Below are 17,125 nucleotides of genomic sequence, written 5' to 3'. Positions count from 1 at the left end.
CATGGCCATTGGGAGGCATGGCGAAAACCACCTTGTCACCCTCAGTTAGCCATCGTCACTGGACAGGAGACAGTCACATGTGCACCAAAGATGCTACCGGTTTTCTTAAGGTAATGGCCAGAGATCAGCAACCATGTGTGGGGAAATACACACCCTCCCCATGGCAGCTTCGGGTACAAACAGTGGCTGGCACCCTCATAAAATGATGATAACAATTCTGAAACACTAGCAACACTCACCACGCGTCCAGCTGCACGGTTGAGCAGAAGCCGGCGCATGTGCGGGAACTGACGCAAACAAGGAATTCAAGATGGCGGCCGCCTCTTTAAAGCTGTAGTTCAGCCTCTGTGTGGCTCTAGGCTTAGAACATATGCTACACCTGATGGAGGGAAGCAACGCTGCGGTAACCAATCACACTCCCACAGTAATAATGATGCACATGTGCAGGCCCTTGCAACCAGACTGGCGACAGGGGAGGAGCATAAAAGAGACACCTCAGGAAGGGAAAGCACGTTTGAAGAAGGTGGCTGACGCAGGAGACCTCGGAGAGAGCACGAAAACACCAATGTGAGAGAGGAGGAGGCATGACATGAGAGGCTGAGAAGAGTCCTCAGAAGGTGGAAGTCATCAGAAGGTGGTAGGTGGAAATCCTCAGGCGGTAGTTGGGACGACGTCATCGGGAGGTGGTAAGGAAAGTGTGGGGGGCTAGTAGGGTGGCAGCTAGCAAGAGCAGGATGGAACCAAGCCAGGGAATATGGGCGAGACCCTGATCCAAGAAGTCAAACCCACGGCGCGCGGAGGAACGAGAACTTGCTGTGGCGCCAAGGAGGCTTAGAGCCAAATAGAGAGGAATAGAGAGGGTGTGGAGAAGAAGGAGATCAGGACCATGGAATAGTGAGCGGATCCGGCACTCTTGGGCTAGACACATCCAGCGGGTTCAGCCTAAAGTTGAGGAGAAGCTCCAGTTATATCTACAGCTCACGAGGGAGGGACAGAGATGTCTGAAGAACCTACAAGAAGGGAAGGCGTTGGTCGTATCCCACCATCAACAAGGGAAATTCAGAGGAATCCCACAGCGAGAACCTCATAGACTGTGTGTAGCCCCAAAGCTTATGAACTTTAAAAGGAAACCGTCAAACTATTGCACCTGTAGGCAGGAGACTGTCCTGACCTTTTATGTTTTGAGTTTTACCCGGGAACACACCATTTTGCATTGCATAAAGTACGCTTGTACCTGCGACTGTTTTGGCATCTTTCTGGACCCCACTCAGCTACATTTATTTATTTGGATTTATAAAGCGCCCAGCGGCCCAGTGGCATCGTGGCGCTGTTAGAGAATATTCACTTGATGCATGTTATGACATTTGTTACAGAGGCAAATATAGACATTCAATGACAGTGTTGAGAGTTGTTCCGGGGGAACAATGATGGGGGCAGTACAGTATGGTAACGGTTTAGTTAAACAACTTTGTTTTTAGTACTTTTCTGAACGTTGTGGGTGATTCTTCAATTCTTAGAAGACACTTAGAAGTGATTCTTCATTTCTTTACATGACACTTTGTTGCTTGTGCATCTCGGCAGTGCCATTTAGAAGCTTACTAATCCTTAGCAGTCAGCCTGGCTGTTCGGCCGTGCTACCCATTTGCAAGCAAACTCTTGGTTTAAGCTTAGCCTCAGGACGGTGGTGCTTGGTTTTCTTTTCCAGGGAAGAAAGGTACACTCTGCACTGATGAAAGCTGGTCTTGCAGGACGGCTACACAGCTGGAACTAGTAATGTGATGTTTCCCTGGAGCAGAACACACTAACCACGGAGAAGCATTCCAAGAGTAACTGCTTGTATACAGAAGAAAAGGCCAGGTTTTAATAGTAGCCTCTGCTCTGGTATGTTAGAGAGAGACCGGAGACTGGGAAACAGATGAAAGGCTGGCCTAGCCTCTAACGAGGACTGGAAGGCTACAGCTCCGACCACTAAAATGCCATAATTGCACCCCTCCAGTTCTAGGAGGGGCCAACGGGTTGCTTTAAATAGATGTGGTTATCGTGAGTTGCATGCTGGGAGATGTGTTTACAAATACCACTTCTACACGGGAGGTTAAGTACAACTCTGTGTCCATTACATGCGACCCATTAAGGTTTAAATGTGTATCCAAATGATCTCCTATCCAAATTCCCCTAGTACAGGCGTGTTATAAATGACATATCATATCATGCATCCAGAGTTAATGTCACATTTATTTATTTATTTAAATGAATAAAGCGCAGAGCGGTCCTGAGGCCTTGTGCCGCTGTTACAGGATATTCTCTTAGATACAGAAAGCGTTACAGGGGTTCACAACAGTAATGTAGTATGAATGTTCCATGGTTACAGGGGAACAACTTAAAGTATAATCTAGTTGCAGAGCTTAGTTTTCAGCGCCTTTCTGAACACAGTGAAAGAGGTTTCCTTTCCGAGTTTGAGTGGTAGTGAGTTCCAGGGTTTAGGTGCGAACACCTCAAAGCGCGCACTGCAGGCTTTGGCTCTGTTGAAGGCAGGGACTGAAAGTTGCTGTGAGTATTGGGCACGTTTTGGTCTGAGAGACCGCACCTGGTGAATTTGTTCGGCAAGATAAGAGGGAGCAGACTGAGAGAGGCATTAAACAGCATGTGCTCTTTGACTGGGAGCCAGTGGGCGTCTCGTCTAGCCTGAGAGATATGCTCTCTCCTAGGAATACTTAGAGCGGCTCCGAGAGCATTATTTTGCGTGATTTGCAATTTATGAAGGTTTTTGGATGATGTACCTAGGAGCAGGACATTGCAGTAATCCAACTTGGCACCACTGGTGGCTCTAGCAATGTTGAGGCAGTTTTGGCCGATAGGTGAGGTTTTACAGCATTGATGTTTTTTGTTGTGAGCGCTGCTGATGATGAAATGGCGCTGACTTGCCTTTCCATTGACAGGGTGGAATCCAGGCATAGACCCAGGGTGTCTACTGCAGCAGAGACTGTGATTACAGTATTCTCAATGCTGAATGTGCTGTATTTGCTGTCTAGTTTATTCAGGATTTCTTCGGGGTCTACCAGTAGGATTTCTGTTTTGTCCCCATTGAGACAAAGGCCGTTAGCCGCCACCCAAGCCTGGATGAGTGCATATGTCTCCTGGAGAGTGATGAGATCTTGCTCATAAATGCCGGATAGAGGGAGGAGAATTTGTGTATGATGGGCATGGTTGGTGAATGCTATGCCGTGTTCTTCTAAATCCTTGAATAGGGGTAGTGTGAAGAGATTATAGAGGGTAGGGGATGTATATGACCCTTGTGGGACTCCACAGCCAATGGGGGATGGAGTGGCTGATGCCTGGTCAGAAAAGGCCCTCATGGCTCGACCCTCCAGGAAGGACGTTATCCAGGTAGTAGCTTCTTGGGGTTAGTGAGCGGCATCCGTAAGGTGTTGGCAAAGCTTCTTGTGGTGGACCAGGTCGAAGGTGGCTGACAGATCGAGGAGAAGGAGAAGCGCAGGCTTGCCCTTGTCCATAGTTTCATTTCAGTCACATGCACACTAGATTCCTAAACATTGCCACATAGCTGCCAACATGTCCTGTTCCAATTTGTAGGTGTTTATGTAGTCCTGGATGTTTTGTTGCATTCTGGATCTTGTAGTCCCAGCTTCATAATGGGCCAATCAGAACAACAAGTCCCCGAAATGCAAAGAAAAAAACAGGACTGGATAAGCACCTACAGATTGGAATGGGTCATGTTGGGAACTATGTCGCAAATCCCCGTGGCCGAGGTAGTTTGGGTGCGACAGCCGAAGGTTGTTGCTGATTGCAGCAGCCTCAGCCTCTGCCACACAAGATCGCAGGGTAGTGCCAGGCCATGTGGCATCGGCCACAGAGCAGAGACCCTTTACAGTTCATTCATCACATGCCACTGACCCCCAAAGCCTCCAGAGCAAATTATATCATCAGTGCTGGAAATGGACAAAATGTACTGGGCGAATTTCACCCTCTCCCCCGCCCGCCTCCCCTTCACGTGGCGAGCGGTGGGGGGTGGTGAATTGGCAATGATATGGACGGGACTGGGGCCGGATTGTTAGTGGTGTGGGCGATGTTGGGGTGGAGCTTAGTGTGGAATGGTGTGCGTGCCCTGAATATAGGAAGCTGGCTGCTTTTGCATAAAAACAAATTGCATTGTGGGAGCATAATAATGACCACCAATGTATCAATCACGTCTGTGCTAGTCATGCAAATGTGCATACCTTCTGGGCATGCAATGCACACGTGCTATGGTGCTCATTTCCTCTGTCAGAATAGTCACCCTGACAGTAAAATGTATAAAGCGTGAGACATATATACAGCTTTGGAAAGTGGATGACTTTCAGATGCAGTCTGTGGGAGTCTCATGGCTGTCAGGGGTAGAGAGCTACCTCAAATATGAGGGGTTTGGGCCTCGGTTCTACACAGACCTGCGCTCCGAAAAGACTGTTTTTGCAGGAGCTCAGCACCGGCTAGATCTGGCCCAATTCCTTCCCTGGATAAATGTAAACCAAGCCTTCCAGCACTTACATGGCCTAGTCTGCCTAGTGACCCGCCACTTCTATCTCATGCATCCCTACATGGCCTTCTCTTTCTCAGCCTCTGTGAAGCCACAGGCGGGGGCTGTGCTAGCTTACAAGCAATGGCCCTCATTACAACCCTGGCGGTAGCCGTGACTGTGAAACAGGCACGGCTGCCGCCGGAGTTGCTTCCGGCGCCCAGAAATGGGCAATTACCGGGTCATTACGGCCTTGCCAGACCCGGTATTTGCCATTCCTGCGCGCCGGAAAAAATTCTTCCCCATTCCCATTTGAGCCCCATAGGAGTCAATTGGAATGGGGAGGATGGAAGCACTGCTGCCGGTGCATCCGACATGCTGTGCTCGCGGGTGCCTTTCACCGGGCGGAATGAAAGGCACCCGCGAGCACAACTCAGAGATACAACGGTACCGGTATGCTTACCAGTACCGTTGTAACCGGACCGGCAAGCTGGTAAAGAAGCCCAATGTTAAAAAGCCACTCGTAGGCTATACACCAGGGGCCACTGGCTTATGACAATCCCCAGTGCCTTTCTGCTTAGGGCTTCTCGTTCCCAATGGGCATTCACTGATGATCGCTGTCCATGCTGCAGCAGGTGGCGTGGGAATGAGAAAGACTTGACTGATGTTTAGGAGACGAGTGAGGAGGAAGTCACTGAGCCTGCTCTCCACGTTGCTAGGTCAGTGATGTGGGAATGAGTGAGTCTCCATGGAGGATAGCAGGTGGCGTGGGAACAGGAGAGACTTGACTGATGTTTAGGAGACGAGTGAGGAGGAAGTCACTGAGACTGCTCTCCACGTTGCTACGTCAGTGATGTGGGAATGAGTGAGTCTCCATGGAGGATAGCAGGTGGCGTGGGAACAGGAGAGACTTGACTGATGTTTAGGAGACGAGTGAGGAGGAAGTCACTGAGACTGCTCTCCACGTTGCTACGTCAGTGATGTGGGAATGAGTGAGTCTCCATGGAGGATAGCAGGTGGCGTGGGAATGGGAGAGACTTGACTGATGCTTAGGAGACGAGTGAGGAGGAAGTCACTGAGCCTGCTCTCCACGTTGCTAGGTCAGTGATGTGGGACTGAGTGAGTCTCCATAGAGGATGGCAGGTGGCGTGGGAATGGGAGAGACTTGACTGATGTTTAGGAAATGAGTGAGGAGGAAGTCACTGAGATTGCTCTCCACGTTGCTAGGTCAGTGATGTCGGAATGAGTGAGTCTCCATGGAGGATGGAAGGTGGCGTGGGAATGGTAGAGACGTGACTGATGTTTAGGAGACGAGTGAGGAGGAAGTCACTGAGTCTGCTCTCAGCGTTGCTAAGTCAGTGATGTGGGACTGAGTGAGTATCCGTGAAGGATAGTTTGGCAGGTGGCGTGGGAATGGGAGCGACATTACTGATGTTTGGAAGGCGAGTGAGGAGGAAGTCACTGAGTCTGCTCTCAGCGATGCTAGGTCAGTGATGTGGGAATGAGTGAGTCTCCGTGGAGGATAGTTTGGCAGGTGGCGTGGGAATGGGAGCGACATTACTGATGTTTAGAAGGCGAGTGAGGAGGAAGTCACTGAGACTGCTCTCAGCGATGCTAGGTCAGTGATGTGGGACTGAGTGAGTATCCGTGAAGGATAGTTTGGCAGGTGGCGTGGGAATGGGAGCGACATTACTGATGTTTAGAAGGCGAGTGAGGAGGAAGTCACTGAGACTGCTCTCAGCGATGCTAGGTCAGTGATGTGGGAATGAGTGAGTCTCCATGGAGGATGGCAGGTGGCGTGGGAACCGAGAGACTTGACTGATGTTTAGAAGGCGAGTGAGGAGGAAGTCACTGAGCCTGCTCTCCAGGTTGCTAGGTCAGTGATGTGGGAATGAGTGAGTCTCCGTGGAGGATAGTTTGGCAGGTGGCGTGGGAATGAGAGAGACTTGACTGATGTTTAGGAGACGAGTGAGGAGGAAGTCACTGAGACTGCTCTCCACGTTGCTAGGTCAGTGATGTGGGAATGAGTGAGTCTCCGTGGAGGATAGTTTGGCAGGTGACGTGGGAATGAGAGAGACTTGACTGATGTTTAGGAAACGAGTGAGGAGGAAGTCACTGAGACTGCTCTCCAAGTTGCTAGGTCAGTGATGTGGGAATGAGTGAGTCTCCGTGGAGGATAGTTTGGCAGGTGGCGTGGGAATGAGAGAGACTTGACTGATGTTTAGGAGACGAGTGAGGAGGAAGTCACTGAGCCTGCTCTCCAGGTTGCTAGGTCAGTGATGTGGGAATGAGTGAGTCTCCGTGGAGGATAGTTTGGCAGGTGGCGTGGGAATGAGAGAGACTTGACTGATGTTTAGGAGACGAGTGAGGAGGAAGTCACTGAGACTGCTCTCAGCGATGCTAGGTCAGTGATGTGGGAATGAGTGAGTCTCCATGGAGGATGGGAGGTGGCGTGGGAATGAGAGAGACTTGACTGATGTTTAGGAGACGAGTGAGGAGGAAGTCACTGAGACTGCTCTCAGCGATGCTAGGTCAGTGATGTGGGAATGAGTGAGTCTCCATGGAGGATGGCAGGTGGCGTGGGAATGAGAGAGACTTGACTGTTGTCTAGGAGATGAGTGAGGAGGAAGTCACTGAGACTGCTCTCAGCGATGCTAGGTCAGTGATGTGGGAATGAGTGAGTCTCCGTGGAGGATAGTTTGGCAGGTGGCGTGGGAATGGGAGAGACTTGACTGATGTTTAAGAGACGAGTGAGGAGGAAGTCACTGAGACTGCTCTCAGCGATGCTAGGTCAGTGATGTGGGAATGAGTGAGTCTCCGTGGAGGATAGTTTGGCAGGTGGCGTGGGAATGGGAGAGTCTTGACTGATGTTTAGGAGACGAGTGAGGAGGAAGTCACTGAGACTGCTCTCAGCAATGCTAGGTCAGTGATGTGGGAATGAGTGAGTCTCCGTGGAGGATAGTTTGGCAGGTGGCGTGGGAATGGGAGAGACTTGACTGATGTTTAGAAGGCGAGTGAGGAGGAAGTCACTGAGACTGCTCTCCACGTTGCTAGGTCAGTGATGTGGGACTGAGTGAGTCTCCATAGAGGATGGCAGATGGCGTGGGAATGGTAGATACTTGACTGATGTTTAGGAGACGAGTGAGGAGGAAGTCACTGAGTCTGCTCTCAGCGGTGCTAGGTCAGTGATGTGGGACTGAGTGAGTCTCCATGGAGGATGGAAGGTGGCGTGGGAATGGGAGCGACATTACTGATGTTTAGAAGGCAAGTGAGGAGGAAGTCACTGAGACTGCTCTCAGCGATGCTAGGTCAGTATTGTGGGAATGAGTGAGTCTCCATGGAGGATGGCAGGTGGTGGGGGAATGAGAGAGACTTGACTGTTGTCTAGGAGATGAGTGAGGAGGAAGTCACTGAGACTGCTCTCAGCGATGCTAGGTCAGTGATGTGGGAATGAGTGAGTCTCCGTGGAGGATAGTTTGGCAGGTGGCGTGGGAATGGGTGACATTACTGATGTTTAGAAGGCGAGTGAGGAGGAAGTCACTGAGACTGCTCTCAGCGATGCTAGGTCAGTGATGTGGGACTGAGTGAGTCTCCATGGAGGATGGCAGGTGGCGTGGGAACCGAGAGACTTGACTGATGTTTAGGAGACGAGTGAGGAGGAAGTCACTGAGACTGCTCTCAGCGATGCTAGGTCAGTGATGTGTGAATGAGTGAGTCTCCGTGAAGGATAGTTTGGCAGGTGGCGTGGGAATGGGAGCGACATTACTGATGTTTAGAAGGCGAGTGAGGAGGAAGTCACTGAGACTGCTCTCCACGTTGCTAGGTCAGTATTGTGGGAATGAGTGAGTCTCCATGGAGGATGGCAGGTGGCGTGGGAACCGAGAGACTTGACTGATGTTTAGGAGACGAGTGAGGAGGAAGTCACTGAGACTGCTCTCAGCGATGCTAGGTCAGTATTGTGGGAATGAGTGAGTCTCCATGGAGGATGGCAGGTGGCGTGGGAACCGAGAGACTTGACTGATGTTTAGGAGACGAGTGAGGAGGAAGTCACTGAGACTGCTCTCAGCGATGCTAGGTCAGTGATGTGGGAATGAGTGAGTATCCATGGAGGATAGTTTGGCAGGTGGCGTGGGAATGGGAGTGACATTACTGATGTTTAGGAGACGAGTGAGGAGGAAGTCACTGAGACTGCTCTCAGCGATGCTAGGTCAGTGATGTGGGAATGAGTGAGTCTCCGTGGAGGATAGTTTGGCAGGTGGCGTGGGAATGGGTGAGACTTGACTGATGCTTAGGAGACGAGTGAGGAGGAAGTCACTGAGACTGCTCTCAGCGATGCTAGGTCAGTGATGTGGGAATGAGTGAGTCTCCATGGAGGATGGCAGGTGGCATGGGAATGGGAGAGACTTGACTGATGTTTAGGAGACGAGTGAGGAGGAAGTCACTGAGACTGCTCTCCATGTTGCTAGGTCAGTGATGTGGGAATGAGTGAGTCTCCGTGGAGGATAGTTTGGCAGGTGGCGTGGGAATGGGAGAGACTTGACTGATGTTTAAGAGACGAGTGAGGAGGAAGTCACTGAGACTGCTCTCAGCGATGCTAGGTCAGTGATGTGGGAATGAGTGAGTCTCCGTGGAGGATAGTTTGGCAGGTGGCGTGGGAATGGGAGAGACTTGACTGATGTTTAAGAGACGAGTGAGGAGGAAGTCACTGAGACTGCTCTCAGCGATGCTAGGTCAGTGATGTGGGAATGAGTGAGTCTCCGTGGAGGATAGTTTGGCAGGTGGCGTGGGAATGGGAGAGTCTTGACTGATGTTTAGGAGACGAGTGAGGAGGAAGTCACTGAGACTGCTCTCAGCAATGCTAGGTCAGTGATGTGGGAATGAGTGAGTCTCCGTGGAGGATAGTTTGGCAGGTGGCGTGGGAATGGGAGAGACTTGACTGATGTTTAGAAGGCGAGTGAGGAGGAAGTCACTGAGCCTGCTCTCCAGGTTGCTAGGTCAGTGATGTGGGAATGAGTGAGTCTCCGTGGAGGATAGTTTGGCAGGTGGCGTGGGAATGGGAGCGACATTACTGATGTTTAGGAGACGAGTGAGGAGGAAGTCACTGAGACTGCTCTCAGCGATGCTAGGTCGGTGATGTGGGAATGAGTGAGTCTCCATGGAGGATGGCAGGTGGCATGGGAATGGGAGAGACTTGACTGATGTTTAGAAGGCGAGTGAGGAGGAAGTCACTGAGACTGCTCTCCACGTTGCTAGGTCAGTGATGTGGGACTGAGTGAGTCTCCATGGAGGATGGCAGGTGGCGGGGGAATGAGAGAGACTTGACTGTTGTCTAGGAGATGAGTGAGGAGGAAGTCACTGAGACTGCTCTCAGCGATGCTAGGTCAGTGATGTGGGAATGAGTGAGTCTCCGTGGAGGATAGTTTGGCAGGTGGCGTGGGAATGGGAGAGTCTTGACTGATGTTTAGGAGACGAGTGAGGAGGAAGTCACTGGCCCTCATTACGACCCTTGCGGAATTCGGAAAACGATGGCGGAAATGCAATACCGCCATCGAATAGCGCTCGGTGCGACTATGACCCGTCACCGCAAAGTACGAAGCCATTAGCGACACCGTAGTGAACGCCAACGCTAACTGCACCAAGCACGCGCGCGCGCGCCATGCCAAACCGCAAACACCACCATGGCGCAAGGGTACGCCAATTCCGACCCTAGCGGACATGTACCTAACGCCATCAAGCATGGCGGAATGTACCATTCCGCCATGGTGAGAAGTACGGCATCGCGAATCAACCGTAAACGGCCCCACTGAGTGCCTGTACACCGCTCCCTGCCCACAAAGTACAACTCTCCGTAGGTGCAATGAAGTCACAATGCAACCATTGAAATGTACAAGTCACCCATGCATGCCAACGAACAAAAGAAACACAACAGGGGCCAATGGGAGCTGCAGGGCACAGATGGCACGAATACAGAAGCCATCCCAATGGACATGACCACAGTCCCCCACCAAGAAACGCACGCAAACACAGGCACCTGTGACCAGCAACATTCCGAGAATCACATCATTCCACCAGTCCACCTGGCTGACCGGCATCTGTTACACAAAACCCAATCCCCCGCCCCTGAGCATGACAACATTCAAACTGTCATATTGGCAGCCCCCATCCCTGACCTCACGGGCTTCGTAGGCAAACGCGCCCAGTACAGTACCACGCAACTAAACTCCGAAGCTGGAACCCAATGCAGATCTCCTCACAATACATCGCCCCCCAAATAGGCATATGCCACATCACTTGCAAAGAAAAACGCTACACGGGCCAAATCAGAATAGAAATTTAATGCACATCAAAATCACCAAGCCCATACAGCCATCAGGCCATGAACTCCAAAACACTTTTCACCATTGTGGGCTGCATCCGCAAGAAATGACCAGCCACTACTTGTGTGACGCCCTGTTCCCTCATGGTACACAGAGCCACATTCACGTACGAAAAGGCAACATGGAAGCGCACAGAACCGCAGGGCCGTCCCAATGGGGAGGCACTAGTCCAGCTGAAAGGCCGAAATGTTGCTCCGAGCCACCAGTACTGCGTAAGGGCATGTGGGCCATTGGCGATCGTCCCATAAGATCGTAATGCTGCTCCACTGATTAACACGAAGCAGCAGGTGTCGGGAGTAAAACCCATCTGCAGGAGTGGCATACAGATGGCAGTGGCAAAAGGGGAGGAGATACCTGTCAACCAAAAGTAAAGAAAAAGAACAGAATGCCCATCAGAACTACATTCGAACAACTCACTTCAATGATCACACTAAATCCACAGCCATATGCATGCTAGCCCACTCCAAAGGATCATCACCACCCCAAAACCACTTGCGACTCATAACCATCTATATCGAGGTGCAAACACCATCACAAACGAGTGTACCTGTGCATGCGTCTGTCAAAACAGAATCCATCAGATGGGAATGTTAACGTGCATGGACACAAGTGTCTGAGGGCGCGTCGAGACAGGGAGGGCTCAACAAGGCCAGATAGACGATGGTCCCACTATGGCAGCCCTGCATCACATAGCGTAGGGGAGGCGGATAGATCCCAAGAAGCCTTGTACATGGCAAACTCTGTATCAAATCACCTGCCCATGCATCCATTCATCATTCCCTCATCCCGGGATTAAAACGCCTGAATATTTACTCACATAACATTAGAAATATCCATTGAGTCTGTGCGTTATGCAGCCTGCAAAATCCACAGTGCCCCAGCCCGTAATTCCAGTGTAGTGAAGTAACATGTATTTGGGAACGTCCGGCCTCATCGCCCACGTCGCTAATGCGCATCCCAAACTATTCATATCAATCATTGCATCCTCGCCATGGCCCCTGTCTCAAGGACATTGAACAATAGTACGTTATATTTGCAGTCAGACCTGTGGGCATTTCCTCGCCGCTAGCTGTAAACCGAAAGCGCCGCCCTTCGAATTCCTCATTTGCAACATCACGTCGAAGAGGCATCTGTGGCCGTTTGAAATCACTAATTATTCCATCGAGTGCGGCTGTGTGTGAAAATGGCAACTGCCTTCACCCACAAATGGGACGCCCCGCCCGTCGTTGCAACTCGGTACAGTGATGCATGAGGGCCCACCGTTACTCGAGTACTACGTTCCACTGACCCTTCACAAGTCTGTTCGCGACTGCACAGATAGTATGTGAAACAATGGGACCACAGCAGAATGAACATATCAACCAATCTCACACGGCCATCGGGTACAAATACATGATTGCAATAGCAAGATGCCATTCCCCGAATTGCAGCGTTGTGCGCGGGACGTGCTCGGCCAAAGGGGAGAGCAGTTTGCACAGGTGGAATTAATCACCACAGGTGGAGGCCATACAGCCTGAAAACACATAAATTGCACAGCCAGTCTCCTCCCACAACCACACCGAAATGCTACCGGCAGGACTCGCGATGTTGGCCCTGGGGGACCTGATAGCACTGCAAGTACTCCAACTCCAAGAAGAAGACGAACACCAACTACAACCGGCCGCACGGAGGAGACGCAGGAGGAGGAGGAGGCCAAGGCAGGGCCAGCAAGGGCCGCCAGCACAGCCACTACCACCACGCAGGCAGCCCGCAATCCCACGCCTCCGAGCACATCCGTTCAACCTCACTGATGAGCAGATCCACACCCTCTACCGTCTGGACCGGGACACCATAGCCGCCATTGTGGACATGACACAGGCTGACCTTGTCAGCATGATAGATAGCCCAACCGCCATCCCACCCCTACTGAAGGTGGTGTCTGTACTCCACTTCCTGGCCACAGGCACCTACCAGCACGCAGTCGGACAGTTGCATGGCATTTCTCAGCCACTGTTCTCACGGACACTATTTCAAGTGCTCGATGCCCTCCTGCAGCACGCAGACGACTACATCTCTCTACCACGCTCGGAGCAGGAAATTACCAACACAAAAGTGGGATTCCATGCACTTGCCGGCATACCGGGTTGCATTGGTGCCATCGACTGCACCCATGTGGAATTGGTCGTCCCACATGCCATGGAGGCCCAGTACCGCAACCGAAAACAATTTCATTCCCTGAATGTACAAATGGTGTGTGACTCCAACAGGATCATTACACATTGTTGTGCCCGATTCCCTGGATCAACCCATGATTCTATGGTCTTGAGGAACTCTACAATACCACGCTACATGGAGCGACACGCAGGGAACAGATCCTGGCTACTCGGTGAGTCTCATTTCATGCATGATGATGTGGGGTATGTGATTTGGCAATGACCTGGCAGGAAGGGGGGGGGGGTGTGCGTACGTAGCAATGGCATTCCACATCATACGTTTCTCGTCCACATACAGGTGATGCTGGATATCCACTGAAGAGATGGCTCCTCACACCAGTCCGGAACCCACGGGACCAGCATGAGGAGGACTACAACCATGCCCACTCACGTACCCGTGTAGTCATTGAACAGGCATTCGGCCTACTGAAGACTCGTTTCCGCTGCCTCAGCAGGTCAGGCGGGGCACTCCTGTACCGCCATGAGAAGGTTGCAAAGATGGTCATATCATTTTGTATGATGCTATACAACCTTCTTTGTACCAATGATCTTGAAAAAATAGACCTAGTACCTAGTTATTTTGTTGCAATATCAAAAATGGTTTATTTTAATAGGTTAAATCACAACCCAATTTTTTCTTTTATAAAACTAACTTTAAAAATAGAATTTTCAGTAAAATAGACCCTACAACACAAAGTGGATACATCTACAATACAAATTACTGGTTTCACACACATACATTCCTATAACATGACAATACAATACAACAGCATATAAAATTTATATAATGATTTAAACATTTCCAATCACTGAGTATAATTAACTCAGATTAAACAGTCCCGACATGTTTCAGTTCCTCATGGCGCTTGGTGCATGAACCTTCTTCAGGGGAAGAACGCTTTTATTATTATTCTCCACCATGTAATCCAGGGCCACAACAGTACTCTTCAAAACCGTACTCCTCACAAGTAGGATTACTGCAGTGTAGGTGTGCCACAGTGCACCAGAATAACCAAAGACCTCTTAGATAAGTCTGGTAATATTTTCTTAATGGTTCTTAAGTAACCAGGAACCCGATTTTTGCTATTATGCCACACCACCAATCCTGCGTCAAATGCTGAGATTGTTTACATATTCTTCATCGCTGGTTGGTGATCCAAGAAAATATCCTTAAATAAGGACAGAAGCTTCACCCAATGTGACGGCCGAACCGCCGCACCAACCGGAATCGATTCTGGGGTTCTCGGAGTCACATTGGGTGAAGCTTCTGTCCTTATTTCGTCTTGTGGGTGCCCCTGCGTGGTATCCTCATGTTGTACGGGATGGGACAGACAGGGGGATTGGGACAGGTCATGGATGGATCTGACTTCGACATCCCCGTTTTCTGTGTCCGAGCATGCTGCCATCAATGGGGTGTCACCTATGGTGCTGCTGCCACCAGAGGCAGTGCCTTCTGTGGCATCCATTGGGGGGACCTGTGGTGGTGGTGGTGTGGGCATGCTGGCTGCTGGGGTGCCTGTTGATGTTCCCTCCTCTGTGCTGCCACCTGATTTGTGCTGCTGCCGTGTCTTGATGCGTGCAGCTGAGGTGGAGGGTCTCTGGCCGTTGGTCTTGGCCCTCTTTGCAGGTGTGCTGGTAGGGGTGTCCTGAAGCTCGTCGTTTGGATCGGACCCTGTGGTGGAGTAAAGGAGGGCGAGGGTTATTGATGGGTCTGTGGGAATTGGAATGGCATTGTATCACATGCATTGGGGTGGTACCTGAGGGTGATTTGGGTCGGGGCCTTGGAGGTGCTTTCATTTGTGTGTGGAGTGAGGGTGCAGTTGTTTGGCAGCCTGCAGTTAGGGTGTGCCTGCTGCACGTGTAGTGCGTGTTTTAGGGGTTTTTAATTATTTATGTATTTATTGTGGGTTTTAACGTGCGCTATCAGGCCGATGTGTGTGGACGTTCTCCTGGACATGTGTTTCTGTTGCACTATGTGGACGCATGGTACTTCACATGGATGGACTGTGTGGATTTGGCATTGTTTTATTTGGCCCACCTACCTGAATCTTCGGATGTCTGCACTCCTTTCTCCATCCCTCCGACTCCCTCTATGCTCTCCATTCCGATGGTGGAGGCACAGATTTCTTCCCAGGGGGTCAACTTGATGGGTGATTCAGGACCTCCCCCGGTGGCTGTGGCAATGTTGCGGTTGGCAGAGAGTATGCTGCGGACGCGTATCCGCAGGTCGTCCCATCGCTTGCGGCATTGCTGTGGGTTGCGGGGTGCGGTCCCCACCGCACTTACCCGCTGTGCCACCAGAGCCCATATGGCCTTCTTGTTTGCAAGTGCCGTTCTGGTCATTTGCGTGGAGAAGACGACGGCAGCATTCTCCTGGAGGGTCTCTGTTAGCACGGTGAGTTCCTCACGGGAGAAGTGGACCTGCCGCTTGCGGTCGCACGCTTTCTTCGCTACTTTTCCCATTTTTTCTTGGTTTCGCTAGGGTGGATGACGGGTTGGGGTGTGTTTCAGGGTAGTGATTTTAGTGGTTGTGTGGTTTTAGTGGTTTTATAGGTGTACGGCGGGATGTTTCCCGTTCCGGGCCCATGTTTTAGCTTCCGTTTCCGTATATTTCCGGTCACCGTACTTTCCGGTAGGCGCACACTGCGGTGACCGCTAAGAGGGGTGGCGGTATTGCACCTAGGGCGCCGTACGGCGGCGGTGTGGGCCGTTTTGGGGTCATTTCCGCCATCGCGGACTTTGCACTTCCGCCATGGCGTGGTGCTCGTGCCCGATGGGTCGGAATGGGCCGCACTTTGCTCCTTCGTGCAATGGCGGAAACGCTATTTACGCTGTGGCGGTCCGGTCAGTCACTTTCCGCCAGGGTCGTAATGAGGGCCACTGAGACTGCTCTCAGCGATGCTAGGTCAGTGATGTGGGACTGAGTGAGTCTCCATGGAGGATGGCAGGTGGCGTGGGAACCGAGAGACTTGACTGATGTTTAGGAGACGAGTGAGGAGGAAGTCACTGAGACTGCTCTCAGCGATGCTAGGTCAGTGATGTGGGAATGAGTGAGTCTCCGTGAAGGATAGTTTGGCAGGTGGCGTGGGAATGGGAGCGACATTACTGATGTTTAGAAGGCGAGTGAGGAGGAAGTCACTGAGACTGCTCTCCACGTTGCTAGGTCAGTATTGTGGGAATGAGTGAGTCTCCATGGAGGATGGCAGGTGGCGTGGGAACCGAGAGACTTGACTGATGTTTAGGAGACGAGTGAGGAGGAAGTCACTGAGACTGCTCTCAGCAATGCTAGGTCAGTATTGTGGGAATGAGTGAGTCTCCATGGAGGATGGCAGGTGGCGTGGGAACCGAGAGACTTGACTGATGTTTAGGAGACGAGTGAGGAGGAAGTCACTGAGACTGCTCTCAGCGATGCTAGGTCAGTGATGTGGGAATGAGTGAGTATCCATGGAGGATAGTTTGGCAGGTGGCGTGGGAATGGGAGTGACATTACTGATGTTTAGGAGACGAGTGAGGAGGAAGTCACTGAGACTGCTCTCAGCGATGCTAGGTCAGTGATGTGGGAATGAGTGAGTCTCCGTGGAGGATAGTTTGGCAGGTGGCGTGGGAATGGGTGAGACTTGACTGATGCTTAGGAGACGAGTGAGGAGGAAGTCACTGAGACTGCTCTCAGCGATGCTAGGTCAGTGATGTGGGAATGAGTGAGTCTCCATGGAGGATGGCAGGTGGCATGGGAATGGGAGAGACTTGACTGATGTTTAGGAGACGAGTGAGGAGGAAGTCACTGAGACTGCTCTCCACGTTGCTAGGTCAGTGATGTGGGAATGAGTGAGTCTCCGTGGAGGATAGTTTGGCAGGTGGCGTGGGAATGGGAGAGACTTGACTGATGTTTAGGAGACGAGTGAGGAGGAAGTCACTTAGACTGCTCTCAGCGATGCTAGGTCAGTGATGTGGGAATGAGTGAGTCTCCGTGGAGGATAGTTTGGCAGGTGGCGTGGGAATGAGAGAGACTTGACTGATGTTTAGGAGACGAGTGAGGAGGAAGTCACTGA

General features: G+C 51.3%; 1 protein-coding gene across 2 annotated transcripts in view; it reads right to left on the bottom strand.

The window, feature by feature from the left end:
• The window catches only part of LOC138566375 (procollagen C-endopeptidase enhancer 1-like), a 315,017-nt gene that overhangs the window by 163,242 nt on the left and 134,650 nt on the right, over window positions 1-17,125 (bottom strand). The window lies entirely within an intron of this gene.

This window comes from Ambystoma mexicanum, chromosome 1p, assembly GCF_040938575.1.
Source record: "Ambystoma mexicanum isolate Mex_15411 chromosome 1p, UKY_AmexF1_1, whole genome shotgun sequence".
NCBI classification, from domain to species: domain Eukaryota; kingdom Metazoa; phylum Chordata; class Amphibia; order Caudata; family Ambystomatidae; genus Ambystoma; species Ambystoma mexicanum.
This window is presented reverse-complemented; position numbering and strand designations above follow the sequence as displayed.